A 24,886-nucleotide genomic window follows, 5' to 3' on the forward strand; every position below is an offset into this window, starting at 1 on the left:
TGTTTCGATGCTGCAGAGCCCAGTTTATTCAAAACCTCTAAAGTGTGACAGGAGTTCTCTCTCAGAGGACATACGCACATTTTTGTCCATTTTGTGAGAGTTAGTGCTATCACTAACAAGAAGCTAAATGACATATGCTGGGATAAATACAATTGGTATAAACAAATCATGAACATCAGTATTAGATTCTTGTGGTTTAAAAATGTTTTTCAAGCACCTTTTTTTTAATATTGTATTATTTGTACCATGGTGACCAGCAACAGCTAGGTCTACAGGGCACAAACCAAAGAAAAAAGTCCTTACCTGAAAAGGCTAATGACCAATTCAATCTTCTCTAAGATCTTAACAACATGATGTTTGCGGGGAGGAGGGAGGGCAGGTTAAGTTTCATCTTAAAATGAATTGAAATAACAGTTCATTTGTGTTTTGGAAACAAATATTCTGCAGATGGATAACAGCTTGCACGTGAACTTTCACTCACATATTTGAAATAATATCTCTCAGTTCTTTAAATCAGTACAATTAAGGGGTTTTTTAGTGCTTCAAGCACTTTTGGGTGTTCTTGCAAGAATGATATACTATTAACCAGAAGCCATGGTTGCAAAACACAGCATTCTTTTGGAAAGGTTTTCTCACTCACAGTCTTCCTAAGAAATTCATTGCAGCTTCAGGAAGAACAATAGACTGAACTAAGCTTGTGTCCCACAAATTAATTTATTTTAACAAGCAGAAGGCAGGGATCTAGACTTTCAGTAAAGCAGACACCAAGAACAAAGGTCAGAAGAAGGAGATGCAAAATGTCCATTTGTCACTTACACTTCTTAATCACTAATAAGACAGCAGTAGATATCTCAGTGTCTTTCAGGGAAGAAAGCAAACTATGGCACCCACAAACATACCCACGGGACAGCCAGCAGGCACTGGTGGCACTCTGCTACCACAGTGAGACAGTCCAGTGCAGCAGCAATCGGCTCAGTGCCCGTGCAGTGCACGCCTAGCGCGTGGGGCGGTGGGAGGTGTTGGAAGGAGGCTACACTGGGGGAAAAGCAAAGGGAAATTAGATGGGACAATCAATTGCAGTATTTGAAAGCATGTGATTAGCATACAATGACCTATTTCCTATTTTTTTTTAAAAAAGGGTTCAGTGGCATGTATTTCAGGCATATTCAGAATGTTATTTTAACACATAAGCAACAATAGTTCAGAAATCTCTGATATGAACTGAGGATGGAGCTAAGCACCCCAGCAGTGACACAATATAAACTTCAGCACATGAAATACTGGAAGTTGATGTAAACAGCTTTTAATAGCAGTGAACATTTGTTCGCTTTGTTTAGACCATCTGGATGTTCCATTGTGTTCAGTTCAACACCGACCGCCGTCGGGTGACAGTTGATATATGTTAAGTACAAGCAAAGTGCCTCAGCCCACTCCAGGGACCCCGAGAAGAACTTTTCAGCGTTTTGTGGAATATGCTGTCAGACCACAGCACAGCTGCCTGCATCCTTAATGGCGCTGGGCCAAGTCCTCTAGCTTTTTTTAAAAAAAAAAAAAAAAAAAAATCAAAGCAGAGTTTTGCTTTTACTGTTTGAAAGGTTAGGAAAACTATGCCAAAGTTCTTCCAGGCAGCTTGGAGAGCATCAGCTGACAGGAATGATTTTCAATACAGAGCAAAGAATAAAGAGAAACACTAGTCCTGAGAGATTCCAGGTTTCACTCATTTTACATGCAATGTGGCTAAGAGCCATTTGAAAGCAAAAAAGAAAAAGGTTACTAACAAACACAATGATGTAATTGTTCTGAAGAAAAGATAGGAAATCAACAGTTAGAAGTACAGAGATTTTTCCATGCCCAACCAATATTATAATACTTTATATGCTGTCTACATTTTGGCTAGTTGGTGATGCATCCTCTGCAGGCAATTAAAGCTGTCTTTCAGGCACATTGGCCATTTCGTGTTTAATCACTGACTGTGAAATGATTTGACTCCTGAAATTAAAAGAACTATGTAAAAGAAAATTATTGTTATTATCGCTACTATTCTGCAGAAAAAGCAGGAATCTGAAAGCTTATTTGGATGCATTCAGGTACCAAAAAAAAAAAAGTATTTTTAATTTTAGGGTACAAAGCTGAAATAGTTTCCTCAGCCTTCCTTTAGGATGTTGATCATGTAGCACAAAACTGTTTCTTTACCTCCCAAAGTATTACAATTTTAAATACCATATGATACATCTGGAATGTCAGCAAAAATCTTAATGTCTTTTTTTTTTTTTAATTTCAAATCAACTGGAACAAGTATTGAATAACGTGGGAAAATACACCCTAGGTGCTCACAACATATGAACATCCCTTCCTTTGCTTTCAGTTATACCTGTTAGATTATTTAATCTCTTTTGTCACTGGCTTTTTCCTGCAAAGTTTAGCTCTTATAAGTTTGACTCTTAGAAGCTGTTGCAGTAACCTATCCAAGAAGGTAGCACACAAGCAGCAACACTCCAGGGTTTCTCACATTATACCTCAGCTGTGACAGGGGCTGAGCCCATGTATTAGTTTCCATTCCACTCTGTTTAACAGGCTCACACGAAGGCTATTCCAAAGAGTACTGGGTGATACTAGCTGTTACAGTCGTATCCACATTAAACCATCCTGGGAGAATCAATCTTTCTTCATCCACTTTGAAGCTACCAAGCAAACATTATGTACATGGCAATTTCAGTCACTGTTTGGAAATAACCACCTCTTCCTTTTTTTCAGTCTAACTCAAGAGAAATTACAGTCCAGGAATAGAAATACCTTCCTCCTCCTAAAAAGATTACAAAGAGTGCCTCCAAATTATTTTTGAAGTTTATGGAAAATTGTCCTGCAAATGATATGCATTTGAATGAAAGTCACCCCTTTCAAATGCAATGAAAAGAAGCAATGTCTCCGAGTGAAGTCAGCAAGTAGTAAATTCATTAATATAAAGAATGTTTTACGTAATGTCAAAAATATCCACATCTTACAGAATCAGGTCAAAAAATAAAGATGATCAACACGTTCTGCATTCAAGCTCAAAAAACACGATCAAATTACAAGATTCAAACATAGTCCACTATTACTGTAAAGGAATCACTGCTCCAGCTGGAGTTAATACCCAGCTCATTTATATTGCTCACCTAAATCAATGGGACAACTCAAGTTATTCCGCTGGATTTCTGCTGCTGGAAGACAATAATGTATCTACATGTCCAATGTGTAGGTAAATTCTAAACCTCTTCCATTGTTGTAATGTGCTAGCTTTTATAATTCTGCGGTCAGGAACAGTAAACACAGGATTGCCTCTTTTCAATATTATTACCATTTTGGAGAGTTTTTGAAAAGCATAATGCACCATCAATGAAGCATTAAGAAATGTATATCAGGTTTGCAATTTGAATTTACATTTATGCTAGGATTTCTAACAATTTTATAAAGACTAAAGAAATACTGCAATGCTGTTGTACTGCAAGTACTATACAATAAGTTTTACCTCATTTCCAGAAAGATAAACAGGCACAGAGAAGACAACTTCGTCAAAGGGCATATGATGTCTATCTAGCTCTGGCTCTGTTCAAGGGAGCCTATCCCAAATGCTGCTGATGCTCAGGCACCCTTTTTTCCATTTATTACTTGAAGTATTTTGATTTTTTTTTAAATATCCCCCTTTTTTTAATTTAAAACTGTTAAGTCCCAAACCACCAGTTCAGTAAGACTTGGGCTGAGTTGCAAACACATCACACAAGTTTTCAGTTAGCTGATGACTAGGACTCACCTGTGATGTTAATGGAAATAGAAGCTATTTATTTACAGGCCAAGCAGTTTGTGATCAAATGTTTTGCACATTTCTCTCTGCTGTTCCAAACACATGTCCCATCGTCAATTACATTACATCCTTAATCTTCTTAGTTGTTTTAACTTGCTTTTTTTCCCCTTACACTGCCTAGTCAACAGAGCTGCTCATCACAGCAGGCTACATAACCACCAGCATACTCTGTCCTTGTACTGCACTACACAAATACAACAAATGCAATACATTGTCATTGTCTTACCATAATATTAAGGTGTGAAAAAATTATCAACTGATTAATATTGCATCAGACAAAAAATCTATTATAAGTTAATAAATCATGGAATAATTTGCTCTTTCAAAAACAATATAATCAATAGATTGCATGCTATTTTATACCATCATGTAGTTAAGCAAAAGAAAAATGCAGACATTAAAATGTCTCAGTTAGGAAAAAGTCTAAAGTTTCTGCTTTGTTTTTGAAAGAATGCATTGGGTATCATGAGTTCATGGCACTCACACAAACCAGGCAAGTACTTAAATTTTTGCATTTGTGTAGCACTGTAATATTTCAAAAGAAATTGAATTTAATCAGATTCAGTAGAAGTTATTCAATAGCTGATAAATGGATGCACTGTAAAAACGTAATGTCACTTAGTTAAAAAAGAAAAGAGAGAGAAGATGCTAATTCTGCTGATGAAGATATTGTTTTTCCCCTCTTGTGCCCTATTCATTATGCAAGGCTGCAGAATATGAAGTGTAGTGTGTGATCCGGGCGATCTAATGATCTCCCACACCTGCTCATCTGGTACAATTTTAATTAACACTCCAAGGAGGTTTGTCAAGAGTAATCAAAAACATTGTCGCTTATAAAGCTGTGGCAAGAAATCAATAGTTTTCATCAGAAAAGGTAAGGTCTGGCATAACTGAACCATTTAATTGCTTCATTCCAATAAACAAAAACTGCACATTTTAATGACTTGATTTTGGAGATCAATATCTAACCACATATTGCATTAAACAGCAACATGTGGTGGGATATTCACAGTCATTTCAATTCAGAATGAAGCATCCCTCTTTTTTTTTTTTTATTTCATCTCAAATGGCAATAGGTTGCTGAGCCTATGCAGTGCTATGATTTATATCAAATGAGTGACCTCTAGGGCCGTAAGACTAGAACGGGTGACTAGTTCTCAATGGTAAGCTACTGGCACTTGACAAAGTGCCTGAAGCAGAATGAATTTACTTCTCTTTTCCTCAATCATCAACAGGCTCTGCCCTGACCCCCATACTGACTCCTATAACAAGATCTCCTGTCTCTGACTGAAAAATTTACTGTCATGTCTACTTTTCATTGAGCTCAAGTGAGTACTTCTGTCACCTTCAGTGAACTGAGTCTGTAAAAGATTTAACTAAACACCAGTCACAGTTTAAAAACTAAGCAAGAACAACTCATATAAAAAATACCGCTTTTAAGCACTTCTGTATTTTTGGAGTCCAAGAGCTATGCCCTTTTATTATGGTTTTGCTTCTTTAAGTGTTTGTCATTAAACTGTTAAAGCTACTGCTCCACAAAGAAATGAATGAAAAACTCATAGTATAATACAGGTATCATAACATTAGAAAAATCTAGTTGTACTCTAACATTCCTCCTGGACACAAATGCAGCCACAGTTTAAATGCTCATGAACTACGAAAGACTCAACAACATGAAATTTTACATATGAAGAGGCATCAACTATAAATCACACAGCCATTTGCATTCATGATCTGATTTGTGTACTATGTGCAGTATCACCGTGCTCAAAATATGTCTATATACAGTAATAATATTAACAAGTTTTTCTGCTATTCAAAGATTTTTAACTCCAAAGCAATACTTTTAAAACATTTTTTCCACACACTTCCAATTACAACAGTTATCACAGAATATATGATACCTAGCTACACATAAAAGCATGCATGGTACATCATTTTAACTAGTATCTTACTAATGTTTTAACTTTATGAAGTAATAAAAACTAATATTGCAAGAACTCGGTCTATCAACAATAAGGCAATTAAAAGGCTGACACTTGATGGTTTATTCCAACATCTCACTAAAGCCTTACACAAAATTTTCACTCCCTCTTTAATTTTCAATTCTTCTACCCTCCCTGCTTCACAGCTTCTGGCTATTGGCTTTTACAATCTGTCCCCAGAGAGCCAGGAGTTATTACCCCTGTCGATGGAAGAGAAAGGGATGTTATTCCCCTGTCACCCTCTCCGGCTCCAGCAGATTCCTAGCTCTGATCTATAGCCTTCATTGGAGAAAAGCGCCTGACATGCTGTTAGTTCTCAGCCCTGTCAGATCCATCTACCCATGCTACTGGCATTACTTACTGGACTCAGAGTCACAAGAGTCAGACCAAAAATTTGAGAAGAAAACACTATATCCACTTCTATTTCCGTAAATATAAGAGAGAAATGTCTACTGCAAAACGTGCAGGTTTTCAGGAGGCACTACTTGTCACGTACGCTCTGAATCTGAGCTTAGAAGCAGTTGAAGGAGTATCTGAAATTATTTGTGTTTACAATAGAAATACTGCATAGCCCAGGCAGCATCAGGTAAACCCAAAGGATGCAGAACAGTTAACGAAAGGGACTTAACTAAATTCAACAATTCCTTCAATACTTTTTTAACAAACTAGTGCTGAATTTTTTTACTGCTTCCCTTTAATTGACATTCACGTGGCTGCTACATGAAATGGGTACCTTTGCCGGCAAGTGAGAGGCAGCACAAGACGGTTATGACTCACTCTGCATGTATGCTGCCTGTCACCCCGCGACACAAACCTCTACATCAGCATTTCGTGTGGGCTATTTTACAGGTCTTCAACAGTAAATTCACCTTTAATTGCAAAGGTTAGTACCAGTGTAAAGGTATCAATAAGGCACCCGTGTAGATGGCTGGTTTAGTTCGCCTTATATGCCACACAACTAGCTGAATGCACTGCTGTCCCTGCCTGATACTCTGGCCTCTGCTGCCGCCTCCGCTCAGCGAGCTCGGGCCAAAACCACTGTGTGTGGTGTGACTGTCAGGTAAGGGGTGATGCTTCACCCCAATACATGCGGCTTTTGGTCACAGTCGGTATCAGCAATACAGGCAAAGCTGGGAAGAAGCAGCCCTACCACAGCAGGGCCCAGCCCCTTTTTGGGCGATCCAAATGGTGACGGGTGCCAGCCCTCTCCTCTCCTGCAGGCAGAGCTTCTCATGTACCTGCTTGCTGTCTCCTTGCCTTTTTTCTTCCCCCTCCCACTCTTCTCTCTTTCTTTCAACAAGGCCACAGGAAGAACAGATTTGCTTTCCCTTCACAATTTTTACAGAGCAAGATCTCCCTTCCCATATTTCATCATAAGTAAGGAGGCTGAACACAGAACATTTGGCTTTTTCCATGTCCATTCTCTCCTTGTACTCAACAAGAAGTAGGAGCAAGTGAGCTATTGCTGGAGGAGATAAGGGATCAGAGTCAAAGCAGCAACATTAGACAGTGCAGGATGACAGCTACTGGACATTGCCCAGGTGGCCCAGACAGCCAACAGCACCCTGGCTTGTATCCAAAACAGCGTGGCCAGCAGGGCTGGGGCAGTGATGGTCCCCCTGTGCTCAGCACTGGTGAGGCTGCACCTCGATTACCATGTTCTGTTGTGGGCCCCTCACTGCAGGAGGGACACTGAGGGGCTGGAGCGTGTCCAGGGAAGGGCAACGAGGCTGGGGAAGGGGCTGGAGCACAAGTTCCGTGAGGAGCAGCCCAGGGAACTGGGGGTGTTCAGCCTGGAGAGGAGGAGGCTCAAGGGGCAGCTGACTGCTCTCTGCGGCCACCTGGCAGGAGGCTGTAGGCAGCGGGGGGGTTGGTCTCTTCTCCCAGCTAACAAGTGATGGGACAGGAGGAAACGGCCTCCAGTTGTGCCAGGGAAGGTTTAGATTGGATATTAGGAAAAATTTCTTCACCAAAATGATTATCAAGCATTGGAACAGGCTGCCCAGGGAAGTGATGGAGTCACCCTCCCTGGAGGTCTTTAAAAGACGTGTAATGTGGCACTTGGGGACACGGTTTAGTGGTGGACTTGGCAGTGTTAGGTTAGTGGTTGGACTTGATGACCTGAAAGGTCTTTTCCAACTTAAATGATTCTGTGATTCTATGATTTACTTTTCCAGGTCAGAATTGTTTTTGACCAGAGAAATCACCACATGATCCTTTGGAAATCAGGAAGTTCAGCAGATACTCTATAAATTTACAGGTAACAGCTAAAACACAGACAGACTTCAAGATTCACAGTAGGTGAGGGAGTGTTCCTTCAGAGGGGAACAGTAAGTAGCAGAATAGGATCTTGATCTTGAATGAGCTTCTGTTGGAATAAAAATAATAAAAAGTCTTCACCTTCAGTATCCCTCAAAACCCAAAAACGTGCTGCCTACAAGTTCTTACTCGGTATCAAGAAATCAGCTCTTTATCCAGCTGAATCAGCTCTTGCTTGTTTTTTAAGTTTCCCTATGCGTTCCAGCCTCCACCCTCCAGCAGAAACAGCAGCACTCATAGCTACACAGGATGGGTTTCTCCTCTGACAAGCAACAAGAACAGCCTGAAATCTCACAAGACAGATCAGTAAAGTTTTCCAGATGACTGATGTTTGAGACATTCTTATACAATAAATATGTGTTTCTTTCACTTTCTTGAGGTACAGAGCTATAACCATAATCGGTTTTATCTGCTAAAGCCAGCAAACAACATCTTAAAATGATTTAAATAGGCACAGCAGAAGTTTCAAAAGACAAGCAAATGGGATATTACTGAGAAGGAAAGAAGGGGGTGCAACAACAGTATTACTTAAGATATTCTGTGTGAGGAAATACTACGATATCCTTTTTAGCATGAGGAGAAACAAGAAATTATTTAGTGCATCTAACCCAGGAAAGTAATAGAAATTAGAAATTAGAAATTATGGAGGTAAAAACGCAAACTACCTGCTTATGCACAACAGTAGCTGCTCTTTTTCCTCAGAGGCACTGAGGCCTATCAGAAAGGATACAGACTGCTTTCTAATGGCAATTTCACTCCAATTAATGTATTTTATCCTCCTGGATGTGAATAAGTTTTTTCTCATTGTAAGAGATTATAACTGCAAATGACTATCATTAAATGTGTGCCTCAGATGGTGTGAAGACATTTAACACAGGCACTCTCTGGGCCATCATGACCATACATGTCTAGGTTTGCACATGCAAACGTATCCTTGGCAGATTTTTACACTCCTTATCTGGAAAACTTTCTGTATAGAAAACTGTATGACATGAACACATGAAAAATGTAATATACAAACGTGAAAAGCAACCAGCTTAATTGTCCACAAGCATCCTAAGACAGCATTTTTGGTTAGAGTTACTTTTAATATAAAGTTCTACTGTTCAGACCTTCACGAGCCCATAAAATTTAAGAGAAATGCAAAACAATAGGCAGATTTAAAAATTAAATTAAGAACAGGGTAGCCGGGCAATACAAATGCTAAAAGGTAGCACAGCATTTCAACAGTCGCACTAGTATAAACTTAAATTATTTGCTGTATTTGTTACTTCCTGAACATATAAAAACACATATGGTCTGAGACGGACGCTATCACATGCTGCCCAATTTAATGATTTCATTTTCAATTCATAGCTTTGTCTATCTTCTTAAAGGCCCAGCTCTTCAAGCAAAGCAATTTAAGAAATGCTTTGATATTTCTTAAGTGAAAGCCGATACACTATGTTTCTACCCTTCATAGGGGTATGCCCACATTAGAAGAAGGAGGAGTAGAGGGTGTATATCTTAACTGTGATTCAAAAATAATTAACATATGGCAAAACTCTCCTGTGAACAAGAGTCCACATAGCTTTCACATCCTTTAGCAGTCAACGCAAACTGTAGCAGGAACTCCACTCACTAAAGGATGATACTAGCAGCTGTTAGAGAGGAAAATGTTCTACCATAAATACCAAACACAAAACTCATCCTAATTTGAATTCTACACAAGCAACTACATACTGCTAGTATGCCACTGAGACATTTAGAACAAAAATATGAGTTTTTCTTTAGTTTTGGTTTTATTTTTTAGTTTTTATTCAGTTCAAATAGATGGCATTAGAACAGCAGTAAGGATATGCCAAGTATAAGGAATAAACACTGAAAAGGCTCTTGGTTTCATGTATAAATCCCCCTAAACCTTGGAAAATCAAAATGAAATGCATGTTAAATCATTGGGAAGAGGTCTCAGCACTGCAGGACCTCCAGTAAGCTTATTCAACATTTTCTGCTCTATTAATTGATTCCTTATCAATTCAAAATAATCTTTAAAAAAAAAAAAAAAAAAAAGTTTGCGCTTATATTATTCCTAAATATGAGTTGTTATTCATAAGAACCCCTGAGTGTGACCTCATCACTTGCCAATAACAAGTTACAAAGGTGGAAAATGTCATGTTAAAGTTCCCAAATTGCACAAATAACCCACTACTTAGAACAGTAAACCAGATTCTCCTCTTTTGAACTAAAAATCTTTTATGTTTTTCAAAATACCATATAGACCTTTTGCTCTAACCTGCATGGGGCATGCAACAGCAGAAGAGAAGATGCTCCCAAGGGGACAGAGGAAATAACACAACAAGGAAATAAATACAGCAGGAAGATGAAGAAAGAACAGGGGACTTAGGTACAGCAGTAGGCAAGGCAAAGGACAACAGCCATGTCACTGAGAAGGAAGCCGGTAAGAAAGCACTCAATGAATCAGACAGGCTTTGGTGTATACTGAGGTAGAGAATAAGAAAGCAAGATTTTGCACAGGCTTGGGAAAGACTGCAGAGGGAAGAAAGGAGACCAAACTGGTATTAGTTAAGAAAACTAGTTACTAAAGCAAAGACAGGCATTTTACTGTAGGAATTTAAACAAGCAGTACACACAGGAAGAACCAAAAAGGTTTGTCTAACAAGACAAAGGAGGAAAGGCTCAAGAGTCAAGATCAATACTTGATTCGATCTTGATCGATTCAGTATTGAGAATAGTGATCTTAACAGTGACTGGGACTGAGCTGGAGGTAACCAGAACAAAGAATGAAAAAGCCAGAGACATGTGAAAAGATTTCTGAGGGAACCTGGATGTCATCAACGTGAAAACACAGTTCAAAGTTTTAGATGCAGAAGCCAGTTACAGAGAAAACACAGAAAGAAAGGATGAGAATTTGAAAGAGTTATTGCAGAGAAAAATGAACTGGAACCAGTAACAGCGAAAATGAAGGAAAATGTGCAAAGAACAACAGAAAAGCATTGACTGAACCCTGCAAGCCCAAGAATTAAAGTTTTAAAACAGAGAGAATACTGCTTGTAAAAAAAATAAAATAAAATAATGCAACAGACCAGGCAGATTTTGCCTTGAAGAATCTGCTACTGAACTTATTAATGGAAAATGTAATTGCAGTGAAGAGAGAAAGAATCTGACTAGTCACCATGCAAAAATTAGCAAGAAAAGCAGCAAATCAAGTACAGAAGTGGCATGTTTATGTTTGAAATGTGTAGGAAGGAAATGGGAAAAGTATCTCGAAACATTCATGAGGTCAAGAGATTTTATTTATTCTTTTAGACAATGCAGAGTATACTTGAAAGTTCATGAAAGTTCCTATCCATTAATTTTATTCTCCTTGTAAATCCCCCTGATATTACATCAGCATAACACTGGAAAGAACAAAATTCTCCAAAACAGCAAAATCTCCCTCTGAACACTAAAACTTCAGCCACTCCATGGCAGGATACAAGTCAAACTCAAACTACAATTTCGAAAAGGCTGTAGAGCTCTAAATTTCTTTTATCTAGACAGTTTCCTTCAATCTGAACTTAATTATCATCATGTCTAGGGTTTCCCTCCTCATTTTAGTTCTTAATCATGATCTAAAACATCTTTTCACATTCTATGTTACAAACACATTACATCTCAAAATGACAATTTTGGGCCTAATTGGTTAATTTCAACTACTCTAAACACCTAACAAATTATATTTCTCTCTGTTCTACAGTCACATGGTGGAGTATCCTCAAGAAGATGATCCTAACCAACACCAGATGTGCCTAACTGCCATTAGCATTACAGCTCCAGCACAGTCACACAATCTATAAAGAACTGACAGTTTAAACCTCCCTTTTCAGAGAATATCAAGGTCATAAAATTAAAATCCCATATTCTAAATCCATTCCTCATCAGCATTTGCAAGTCACAAAGAAAATCACATGATCACAGCTGGAATTAAAATTGGGCCTTTTCCTTTAATTCAGCAATAACCACATATGCTGCCTTGTCCTAGAAGCAACAAAGAATGGATGCATCTCAAGCTCAGCAACACATCAAATTAACTCATGTTTCTTTTCACATAACTTTTTCATCTAAAAAAAAAAAATACACAAACCAAAAATGTCATTAACTGGTGGCAAAATTTTTTTCCTTGATGTATGCTTGCGGGGAACCTTACTTGTCCCTCAGAGACTACCTAATAGAAATTATTTCTGTCCTTTCCAGGTGCATCAAAGCAGAGAAACTGGTAACAAAAACTCAGCTTATTCTGTGAGCATCACAAGAGACACTGGTTTCAAATGTATCCTCCTTGTTCAAGACCACAGGAAGAGGCTCAACTTAATGCAGAACCACACACCATTGCAGAAACAGCTGAAATAATTATTACCATGGTTGGTGGATGAGAGATTAAAGGGGCGAACACAAAACACACAACTCTTTAAAAGAAATGGGTACTTCATTCCTCTTGAGATTACAAGGTCTCTGCAATATTACTCCATAAAAGTATAAAATCTGAGTGATAACTATTCTAATCACGGTAAACCTCTGTCTAATGCTGCAACTTCTGTTGACAACACTACTTGGAATTACTCTTTATATTTGTGGAGAACAGGAGACAGGAGAAGTTAATCTGTTCCTTACAGTATGATTACTTTGAACAAATTATAAAATGGCCTATCATTTTTATTACTCCTTGATCAAACAAATAATATTTAGTACTTTACTTACATTTTCCCAGAAAGAAAAAGAATTAGTATAGTGTGAAGGTTAAATTCAACTTGTATGTTCATGTGAAGGGATATTACTATTGTCTCATAAAGAAGATACATAATTAAGTCTGTGAACTGCATGATCAGTTTCATCGTTAGCAGAAGGGATTTCTGAAATCTATATTGATTTTTGCCTGTGAATCTGCATTAGCCTAATCCTCACACACAAGCACTATGAATCCACAAAGAATTATTTTTTTCTCTTTCGTTCACAAAAGTCTTACAACTGAAATTTTTGCTGAAAACTAATGGCAGGCCTAGGTGTCTTCCAAAAATGCAGATGTAAAAAAGTAAAAGTTGCAAGGGAGCTTTCTGTTGCAGAACCCAATTTGAACATATTGTCATCTCTTCCAGGCAAATCATGTTTTGTTTTACACTGCTTTAAAGGAGATCTGAATATCATCCATTATAAATCTGTAGGAAACATTACACATGGCACGCTGCCACAGATGTACAAAATAAAGGAGAGGAGAAACATGAAATATTAAGGGGTCAGGTTCTGCTCTTAACTATACTGATGTAAGCACCTTACAACTAGATCGGCCCAATCCACGAAACTCTTTTCATATCTTCAGCTTTCCATGTACAAGCAATAGTGCTCACAGTTGTTTCCACAAATCAGTGGTGAGTGCAATGTGTCACTGAATCACAATTTATTTCTGACAAAAAAAAAGCTGAGGAAAAAAAGGGATTTAAAAAAGAAAAAAAAACCCTTATGAACGTTAGCTTAACATGCCCAACTCTCAGAAAACACAAAATCTATATTATACAGATTATAATTTTTATCCATTTAATTCCAATATAATCCAATTAATAATGGATTAATATCCATTTAAATCCAAATACATTGCTGGATTTGGGCGCCAAATTACCTGCGTCCCCAGAATGCAGATTTGGTAAGAAAGGCCAGGCTCAAGTCTCAGGTAACTTCACTGAGTTCCAAGTTTGCCAGAAGTCATTAGCTTCTGCAGAGCCTTCTTGGGACTCAAACCCCACGGTGTGGCGCAAAGCCTATCGAACCAAGGGGAGATACTTTTCCACCACCTCGCATGGGCTTTGGTTCTGGTCCCTCGCTCTCCTCTGGCATGTCACAGACAGACCTGGTGGGTAGCATCTCATCCTGCTTGAACTCAGCAAGCTCCTGCATGCTTCTTGCTGTTCACACCACACAACTCCTGTGTCAGCATCTCCATGCCCTATACAAATCAGTAAAACAATTAGTTCATACAATACATGCCCACAGTACACCACTAAAAGAAGTGTGAAACACCAAATGTACAAGCAGCAAATACTTTAAAATCAGCGTCTCTTCCAGAAACTAGGTTTGTTCTTGAAAAATATTGGCAACCTCAAAATGGCAGTGAAAACTGCCCTTTGACTAAAAAAGACCATAAAGGACCATAATGCAGACTTCCTAACGGCAACCTTCACAACACACTCAGAGTTTGAAAGTAGTGTCTCAGAATTCCACATTTTTTACTGGAAAAAAATTGCTTTGGACCCAAAATTTTCAATTTAGAATTTGAATACCTATTTCAATATACATGCACACCTTTTCTCCCCATCACCCCCACTGGGGTTTGGGGTTTTTTTCTTTCCGTTTGTTTTGATTTGGTTTTTAATAAACAGAAGCTGACCTGTAACTACAGAGAACCCAATACATCTGTTAAAAGGTTGACAAAGAAGGGAAGTCAGATGCTGTGAAAGAAATTCATTTTAAGGTTCCTTTAGGAATCTAACTCCAAGAGGCAGCATGTGTTATTAAAAAACAAACTACTTGCGATAAAAATCTATTTCTGGGAGTTGTTTACTGAAATGAAATGTTTATTCACTAGGACAGTATTTAAAGCTCCACAGATAAGTGCAAACTGTTCCTGAAAAAATACAAGATGTAATAAAATGCAAAAGGGAAGTGGTGACAGTATTAGCTTTGCGCAACTTAATTTACAGTGACTTCAGATTTCATATGTGTAGATTAACAGAAATTTCCAATATCGGGCTGCTTACACAATGAAAGAAGGTTTGCTGTGTTTGCTGTAATATAATTTTCAACACTTCCAACTTACTTTCTCACAGAAGGTTCAAAATTATTTTCAGGACTATTTTGTAACTGAAGCTGCATAGAGCAAAGCATGACATTGAAAACTCGACTTAATTATTCCTACAAAAAGATTCTTGGCATAGGTCCACTTCATATCAGCTTAAAATATCCTATGCTGTTCTATTGGCAGGATCATATGTTTACAGGCAGTGGCTCACAGGAGTAACCACACTGCCAGGCTAGTTTAAAACAATTTCTGTTAAACAGAAACAGTAGGCCCTGGTTTCTTTAATTTGGAAGGGGAGGAGGGGAGGAAAGTGGCACAGGGTACAAGGGGAGATGTTCCTGTTATAACTCTCAGTTCATCAGAAGACTGCACGATAAAGGGCAAAGGACACATTTCAACTCTAAGTGATGCAGCAAGACTTAATTTAAGTAACAAAGCTTTTTTATACTGACAAAGCATAGAAAAATAGACTTTGTTAGGGAAAAGCATCTCAGCGCATATATCCTTCCCAAAGCATTCACAGCAACTCCTGCAAGTTATTAATTTGTCACGGGATATTTGCTCTCCCTGACTAGGTACACTCCAGCAGCAACAAAGGATTCTTGGGATGGCTGCAAACCCTGTTCCAGAATCAGTACATACTTATATGGCTTAATAGTTTATAGTCGCTTTTGCAATTTTTCTTAGAAATACTGTTTTGTATGCATTTATATAGTACTGCAGTACGGAGGAACAATTAAAAAAAAAAAAAAAACAATCGATGAAAATTCTTGGGGTTTACTCCCTCAAAATGAACACAGTCCAGGCAAATCTGCACCAGTATTGAATTTTGAATCCAAGTTTGAATCCCTATCACCTGGCCCACAGACACAGAGATTTTTGCCCATATCTTAAAGTACAATCCAACACAAACACCAGAAGCAGTGTAGTCACCCGAGCACACCACTGCACCTGAGTTAACATAACCTTATTTCCAGCAGGGCTGAGATGCTGAAAGAGTGCTGCTATTTAGTACAGTGGGACTATTCTCAGCACTCAGGTGACTTGGGACATTTCCACATGACTGTCAGGAACACTAGAGCCTGAAAAGCACAAATTGGCAAGGTATTCCTCTCCAGTAGCTGAGGTGGGTATTTTTGCTTGCCTGTTACAGGGTACCCTGAATTACAGGACACTGTGCCACAGGCACCGTATACAGGCAGCAGACCTTCACATCCATATTCTTATTAGAAGATACAAATTTTAAAACATTGAGTTATTCCCTAGTGTCAAAGTCTAAAATATAGAGTTCACTTTATCTATTGGACCTTTTTTTCCCCTTCTCTCTTTTTTTTCTTTTGGTTGTTTTTTTTTTCTTTTTTTAATAACCCTTATTGACCATTGCACTACTGACTAATATCTTCTGCATCAGAAGGAAAAATGCTGAGGATGTTTGTCAGCCATACTGTCATGAAAGTCAAAAGAAGATATGTAAGAGAAGAAAGATTATCACATTAGACATAGAAGAAGAAAGATTAACCTATGAGAGCTGTAGAAGCAGAAAGATGAGCAAAAAGTAGGGAACCCAATGGCTCCAGGGGATTGGTAATGGGTTAGACTGCCTTTCTCCTCTAGATCACTGGCTCACATCCAGCCCACATCAGTAGTGACTGAGTGTCATTACCAACTGATGGATTTTTGGTGACCTCTGCAAAAATGAATTGATGGTTTCGGTCCAGCTGAATAAATGTCCCCATCATAACAGGTACACCACTGTCTCAGCAGAAGGGAGGGAGCAAACATGGACAAGAAAATGTACCTCTGTCCCCACAAACCAGTTTAATGCACAAGGAAGTCCACTTACTAGAAATGCCACAGAGATTTATTTAATACTTTCATAGCTACAGCGTTGTGCTTCTTTCTTGAAGTCTTAAGAGTTTACCATCCCTCAGTGTTCCCCATGCATTTGTCCTGGATTCTCACAGACAAAACGCTGCCCACAATCAAGTCAGCGCAGTAAAACTGAAAGTCTCTTAAGGGACAATCTGAATTGGAAATAATATTATACACTGTTGCTAAAGTTCTTCCCATATGAAAGCACAGTAAAATAAAACAGCTCTAAACGTGCCTCTTGAAGAGTTCTGTTTAAAGGTTGTGTAATATTAACTTGACTGAACTAAGAATTAAAAACATGTTTTCTCTGCAATTGCAAAAGACAAGCCAAGGGAACACTTTCTTCAGTCTGAGTTCTAAGACACATTTCATCGTCCCAAAGCATTGCACGTGCATACATAATCAACAGATTTTCAGAGGATGTGGTTGGGATGACTGGAAACAAGCTGAAATTCCCTGGTCCCTTCAGGCAGGGACCTTTCCCCCAAGCAAGCAGTAGCTGCTCCATGCTTATTCCTTCAGAGGAGCTCCCAAAAGATTCCCAGGAAGAAGGGGCAGCTCTTGAAGAACACAAAGCATAAGCAGGCACTCAAACCATGGAGCTAAAAGGCACCTTTTCCGCCAAACATAACAACAGGTGATCTCACGCCTGGTACGGGTGGGGATGCAGGTTCAACGTGAACATCATATTTGTCTCTGTCTGAAGAGCATGACACACAGGGGAACTAGAGCTGTCTCCTCTACGTGGCACACTGACAACAACTAAACCACTGTGGTCTCACGGGATCTAACACCTTTTTTAAGCATTTTTAAATAGGTGACCAGATTACAGTTTACTTTGGTGTCATGAGCATAGCACTGTATTTCAATCTGTCCAAATGCTCTAATATCTACAAGAAAATTATCTATTTGTTTTAAAAAATGAAATATTATATCAAATTAAACAAATACTAAACAAAAGAGGTTGTTGTCCAGCTTGCTAAAGTTACAGGAAGTAACTAGAGCAAACTCAGTGACAAAGGACAGCTGATACGGCAAGCAGAACGTCAAATAAAGTACTTTTTCAGAAGCACACCTACATTTACCTTGCTGTAGCACTATTTTACATGTCTCCTTAAGAAAAACTTAAAGGTGATAATTAATAGATGTTACAATAGAAAAAGTGACACTGATTGTTATTTTTGTTGGTAGCTTGTATTTTTCCTTCACGATGGATAAGCTATTTGAAGTTGACTTACTCTACAAAATAATTATGCAGAGTCTGAGGGGGAAAGAAGGTCCTTTTTACTGTGACAACACAAGATTTCCAAATGCCGGGTCCATTCTTTCCTGGGTGGCTTTCAGTCAGGCAGACTAGAATGGGACCATGCCATTAAAACCAAAAGCACTGTTGCTCAGAACTACATTTCAGTCAAAGAAAAATGACAGAAATTCTTCCCCAACCCCCTCCCCCCCCCAAAAAAAAAAAAAAAAAAGTGTGTTTTTTAATAGAACTACTCAACGTTTTTATTTAGGTGTAGGTGTGTCTGCCCTGAGCACCCAACAGCAAGAACTTAGAACTTCAACATATCGTTCCGTCATTAACACTTACTCTTCCATAAATAAGAATACAAACGAGGATTTGAGAATAACTATTTCTGACCTATTAAAAAGAAAATCCCCCATCACTACTCATGAGAGAAAAAGGCTTGGCACTTAGTTTTCTTTGTCATTTATTCAAATATTAATAGGACTTCCCGCAGCCTCACTAACCCTGTTTCTTTAATTTACTCTGGTTTTACCCAAGATGACTAAGCCTCTGCATTTTCCTATCTCATGACTTCTTCAGAGGCAGAAGTTTTTTCTTAAAGGGAATGGAAAAAAACATGTAAACTGGCTGAGGAAATTGAAACTGCTGTGAAAGAATTAATGTTTTTTGACATTTTAACATTCAGATCTGGGAGTTTTTTTAATATAACAATTTGAACATTTTAATATAAATTTGAATAGCATTCTTCTGCTTTACCACAGTTAGCAAATAGCATATTACTGGCTGCAGTATTTACATGTAATATTATTAAAGCCTTGGCAGATGACTAACTGCCTACCATTTTACATCACAAACAGGGCTGCATAGCAATTTGCCTTCTCTAAAATAGTTCTACATAGGAGCTTCAGCAATACTATTAGTTACACTATTGCCTGATATTTTCAAGAAAGATGGAGAGGATGGAGTGAAAAGAGCCTGCCCACTGATCTGAATAAACGGAACACACAGGTGACAGGCGTGATTAAGGAGTAGGACTGTATCACAACATGTGTGCTCAAGTATGATCACTGCAAAATCTCCATGAAACACCTTGACTTGACTATTCCTTCAAAAGCAAGTATTTAATTCTAACCTTTTATCCACGTCTTTTCTTTTAAATCTGTACTTGCTTCTTCACATTTCTCTTTTTCCCAAGATGAGAAGCAGCTTTAAGTGTCAGAAACTTCTCAGACATTAATGTCTGCTTCTTTAAAGGAAGAAGAAATATATCCCTATTTTAACAAGTCTAGACAAACATTCTCATATGATGGAAATGTGGTCCTAAGAACATTTTTCCATTAATACCAGAGACCCAAACAGAAGATACCAACACAGAAAAACCTTAGACAGTCCATATACTTCCGTGCTGGCTCTTTATTTATATGCAGCAAAGAGAAAATCACTAGCATATGTCCTTGCTCTTGCAAATTAAAGCTCAACTTTGTCACCCTTACTAAACCAAAGAGCAATTATTCCTGCAAATAAGTACAATGGTACTATTCATTCAGGTAAATACTGTTCCATGTAAGGGTGGCATAATCAGGAGCTGCAAGAAAGCAACACATTTTAAATTGCCTGGTTGATCTCCATTTTCAAAGAGAAAATGAAGATCAGTCACTAAACCTGAGGGATAGAGTCATTATTTGAAATCTGAATACATATATAGAGATTGTTGCAACTGCATATTTTAAAATCACTTCCCACCAGCAAAAAGAATATATTTGAACCTGAGTATATATTTGAACCTTCTGTTTTATTTCCTTATTTGAAGCATAAGCACCTGATAAACGTGTAACTGATATACTTTTAGACACTGCAAAATAAGCAATTACTCCTGAGGGCTATAAGCAGCTAAGTAGCCTAGCTCAATTGTCTTGTCATACCTTATACCCTCCTCAACTCCTTTGCTCTGGTATCCACAAAGCTTTATTAAAGTAGAGTTCAGTCATTTGCTCACTGCAATTCCAAGAAACTGAGCCAAATGAACCATGTTCAGCCATCTGGAACCCCTTCCTCCAGTTTGCTCCCTTTGGGCTGCAGGATCAGTCTATTACCCCTGCATGACATGATCCAGAAACTTGCTACCACTACAAGACCTCAATTACAATTCCCAGCCCGGGTATTGCTGTCAGGGATTCTGCAATGCAACAGACACTGCATTTGTACCTCACGTTACTGCAAAGCTATTAAAACCTTTGTACTTGGAATTCACAGACCACATTACACGGGCTACGGACCAGAGGAGAAGTCTGCACTGCCTCAGCTGGGCTTAAATATGGCCAAGAGCACAGGGAGGATCAGTGGCTCTACAATCAGATGAAGGCAAACAGGCAGCCCTACCCTCTGCCCTACAGCCAGTTACTGCAACGATGGCACATATTACTCGGCTGGGGAGGGCATCAAGGGCAGAGATCAATACAAACTCTCCCAGCAGCACTGGGAAAAGGACAGATTAGTTAGAAAAAAGAATGAAAAATGAAATAAACCAAAACCTCATGCTGGTAACCTGTCCCCCGCTTTTCCCCAAAGCACACAAGGGATTTTTAGTGCTGCCAAGTCAATATCTCTTAACCACCTCTGACACTTGATTCAGAGGAAGATGCATGGCCCTCATGGCTCTTCTCCTACTTGTCAGCCAGCACACTCTCAAGTACACTCAACAACAGAAGGATGTTCCCAGACTGAGAAACTGATCTCCTGGGAAGAGGACGCTGGCTGCACTGCTCCTTCCTCTGCCTAAAAGAGTCACTTTTGCACAGACACACAGGTCAGGGAACAAAAGGAGGTTAAGGTGCTGTGGCAGGTAGCACAACCACAGCACAGATGAAAAATAGGAGTTAACCTAAATATTGAACACACTTACTCTTCTGCTACAATGCAAATACTTATTGAAATCATCGCAAGCAAACACAAAGGGCATTAAGCTGGCAAAATTCTCAGGTGTAGCTAAGGGAGAGATCCTTTCAAACATGTCCACAAACATGTCAGGGTAGCTTTTCTTTTTTATTTTTTTTTCCCTGTCAATATCAGCATCCCTAAAACATCCAAGGTTAATGGCATATAAAACCATACTGAACTCAGAACTCAGTAAATCTTGCTATCAGGCACCAGTAGGAAATTATATGAACTCAGCAACCAACTGTAGGATAGTTGGGGGCCAAGCTGATAGCCTGACAAAAAAACCCACTTATCTCAGAAGACATCTTGTCAGGACAGTTTCCTTCTGTTTGGCAATGTATGTTAACAAAGTGCATGCCATTAAACTTTTATTGTAAAAACAAGGATTTTTCCTTCCATTGAAGCTAGTCACATCATTTGTGTTCAAGGAGATGCCTGATTATACCCATCACTTCAAAACTATCACTACACAGCAACTCTGGCCTCACCAAGCACTGCAAAACATTCCCTGACAAAACACATAAAACAAGCACTGTGGTCACAGCAGGTTTGACACAAAATGCAAACACCAAAGCTCCAAGATCCATACCTGTTCTGGTTCCTGGGGGCTCCCCCTCTTCTCAGCAAAGCAAGGCTGCTGCGCCAAGGAAGTAACTTGCCCAAAAGCTTCTCCCCTTCGCAACACTTACTCTGGAAAGCTCCTCCCCTTCTGTACTAAACAGAAACAGTTGCATATTTTTCCACAATGTCCTTTCATAGAATTTATAATCCTACAGAATACAATTATATTCTTCACCTACCATTTCAAGCATCACCTTAGGTATTTTTATAGGTACCAGAGCTTTCCCACATTGATAAAGAACTTAATATGAACATTATGAAGAACAAGGCAACACGCTATTTCTTGAGCCATTCAACATATTTGTTTAATACACTTATGTTCCAGGTCTACAACAGGCCGCAGGAATTTTTTAAAAAAGACCCCATCAAAAATTACATTTCATATACATGTACAAGAGCTTACTTTATATAAAATAATTCTAACAAAGCACTCATGCAGGCATCCACTGGCCCTTCTTTTTTCTTTTTTTTTTCCTACTACGTAAAATGGTATGCCAACTTCAAATCCTTACCGTTTCTTTTTGCAAGGAAAAACCAAGCATGAATTAAATGCTATTTTGTATTCCATTTTTACAGAATCATAAGGTTGTGGGTTTGGGTTTTTTTCTGTAGAGGCTAGGATACCACTACAGCAAGCCTGTAAACAATTCAGATGAAAGATATGAAAAATATCAGTTAATTCTCATTTAACGTCACATAGTGTGCTTGCTTTCTAAAGCAGATTACAAATCTAGTTCCCCCTCCAATTAATGTCAGTTCTAAGTGTATTACTGCCAGTCACAAGATATTTAATGGAGAGACATGATGACAGAAGGATCTCAATTTAAAAAATAAAATTAAGTTCATGATAAGAGAAGAAAAAGATTGGAAACAATCGAAGTGTATCATGTAGGTTCCAAACCCTGACAACAAATCCAAAGAATCTGAATACTATATAGCTTAAAAATATAATTGTATTATTTTTGAGCAAATCCCATGATTGTTTTTTGAAGAAATACAAAGGGCCATCTCAATACTGCACTCCATTTCTCATTCAGCACAGGATGAGGAACAGACACAGAAAGAGTCCCTGTATATTAACAAATTTTAGCGGTACTACATACATACTAATACAGATTTTCCATTTTATGATAAGCATTATATATATATAAAATAAAAGCTTGATCAGCAAAGAAAGAGAGGTTTAGAAGGAAATGCTTGTGGCTCTGCCCTACTCCAAAGGAGGCTGACTGTCAATGTTTCCAGAGTATTAGCAAAGATAGGTAGATTTCTCTGCAGATAAAAGCTTGCCCTTGTTTTGGGAACACTAGGGCAGCAGGAGTGCATACGACTGAAGTCTGTGGGACAGACCAGCTGACAAAGCTAAGAGCTGATTTCCCCAAGAAATCCTAAAACAGGACGTGATGCCCCTCAGAACGGGTGAGACAGCTTGCAATTTAACCAAGTCATCGCTTCACTATCAAAGTCTCACAGTAATTAGGGATTTCAGAAAAGAAATGGCACGATCCTCTGGGAAAGAAGTTTCATTACCACAACATGAAAGAATAGTTGCTTCAGAGATTTCTCTTCACCAGAGACACAAGCTTTTGCTACTCTCCTTGAAGCCTGCAACACAAGGATCACAGCAATATCAGCATCATATTCAGTCTTGGCATGAACCGCTACCACGTCTCGCCCAAAATACCCCCATGATGGGGCTATCCTGCAACAGGGAGAAAAAGCAGGAATTGTGGTTATACTGCCTTAGTCTGTCCTTCCAAACCCACACCACTTTATTCCCTCTCCCTGATGCAGGGAGACACAAGTCTCAGGCATGAAGTGAACCAAGATATTCAGCATCCCCTTACTTCAGCTGTGCTGTAAAGAAGCTGTTCTCTCACAGTGCTGTGAGGAAGACTTTACATAGTGATGTAAATAAATATCAGTAACGACACGTCCTACTTCTCTCAGCTACATTTTGGAAGAGTCTGTACAATACCTATATGAAGTCAGGAAAATATTGTCCTTGACGTCCCCATTTGGCAAGTGATGTGCTGAGGCACAGAATGACATCTGGCTTATTGAAGTTGTCTGTGGTAAAAACTAGTATCAAACAGATGTTCTCAGAGCACTGCTTTCATTGCAAGGACTGTTAGTTCTTCCTGCAGATGAAACTTCCATTCTACCTTCACCTATGAAATAAACAAGAAAATGGGACTCTACAAGCCCCCTAAAGTCTTTCATACTACATCGTGATCATTTCATTCTACTCGGACCTAAGCCTAGAAGAATCAAGAAACTTGTGTAATATCAATTACCAGTTCAATAAAGGACATGCACAAGGAAGAGCTTGGGAGCAAGATGTTACCATCCTAAATCAAGGAAAGCAAAATACCTACTAAAGGCTGCAGAGGAGCTTTATTTAATTAAGGTATACAGGATTTGATCTACAGTGATCATTAAATGGCAAAAATTCAGCCATACTGACTGGACGTTGGCTTTCTTTCAGCACAGCCTGTGGCAGTTGTTCAGGGCCTCAGCGATGGAAGGAGGTCATAGCTTACTGTAACCTGTTACCAGCAATCACCCACCAAACCACCATCCCCAAGGCCAGGTCCCAAAGCTGGCCAGTCAATACCCTGCGGCAGCAAGAGAAAGCTGGTAGCAGCAGAACAGCTCCCACTCATTCCACCTTGTCTCTAAAACCTGTTAACTCAGCCACAAATAAGAACAAATGAATATCTGAAATGCATTTTACAATACACCCCAAAACACGCCAAGGATATGCTGCTTGCAGAGCACTATGCCCATGGCAGAACACTTGGCCTAGGAGTCCAAAGAAAACCTGAGCAACAAAATATTTGAAGTCAATCTAATGTTACCATGATACAGCACTAATTTTCTGGAAAAAAAATTATAGCCATTATAATAAAAAAATTTGTACCAGAAACTACTAAAAGGCATTTACAACTTTCACAGATAGAAAAAGAAAAGGGAGAGTGCTGCATCCAGCTGCCCCAGATGGAGATTGCTGGCTAGCAACACTCATCTGCATTTCTCCTGAATACAGAGGAGAGTGTCACGCTGGACACACCTCATCTTCGTACAAAAGTGCTATACTAAAATATCAGAGTGCAGTTTTTGAAGAGCACTACAGCTTTGTATAAAAACCTGTTTGCATGAAGAACAGCTCTTTGTTACATGCACTGACTGCTATGCACATGATCTTGTTTCCATGCTATTTATTCAAATTGCAA

The 24,886-nt window shown here is 38.8% G+C and overlaps 1 long non-coding RNA gene across 1 annotated transcript; it reads right to left on the reverse strand.

Moving 5' to 3' along the window:
- Positions 1-10,182: 10,182 nt before the first annotated feature.
- LOC308071416 lies at positions 10,183-23,471 on the reverse strand. The gene is made up of 2 exons (XR_013931189.1): positions 22,163-23,471; positions 10,183-21,738 (listed from the first exon to the last, which is right to left on the reverse strand). It is a non-coding gene; the product is annotated as an uncharacterized lncRNA (long non-coding RNA).
- Positions 23,472-24,886: the final 1,415 nt, after the last annotated feature.

The sequence above is a fragment of the Falco punctatus genome, assembly GCF_963210335.1.
Source record: "Falco punctatus genome assembly, chromosome: 11".
Lineage (NCBI taxonomy): Eukaryota > Metazoa > Chordata > Aves > Falconiformes > Falconidae > Falco > Falco punctatus.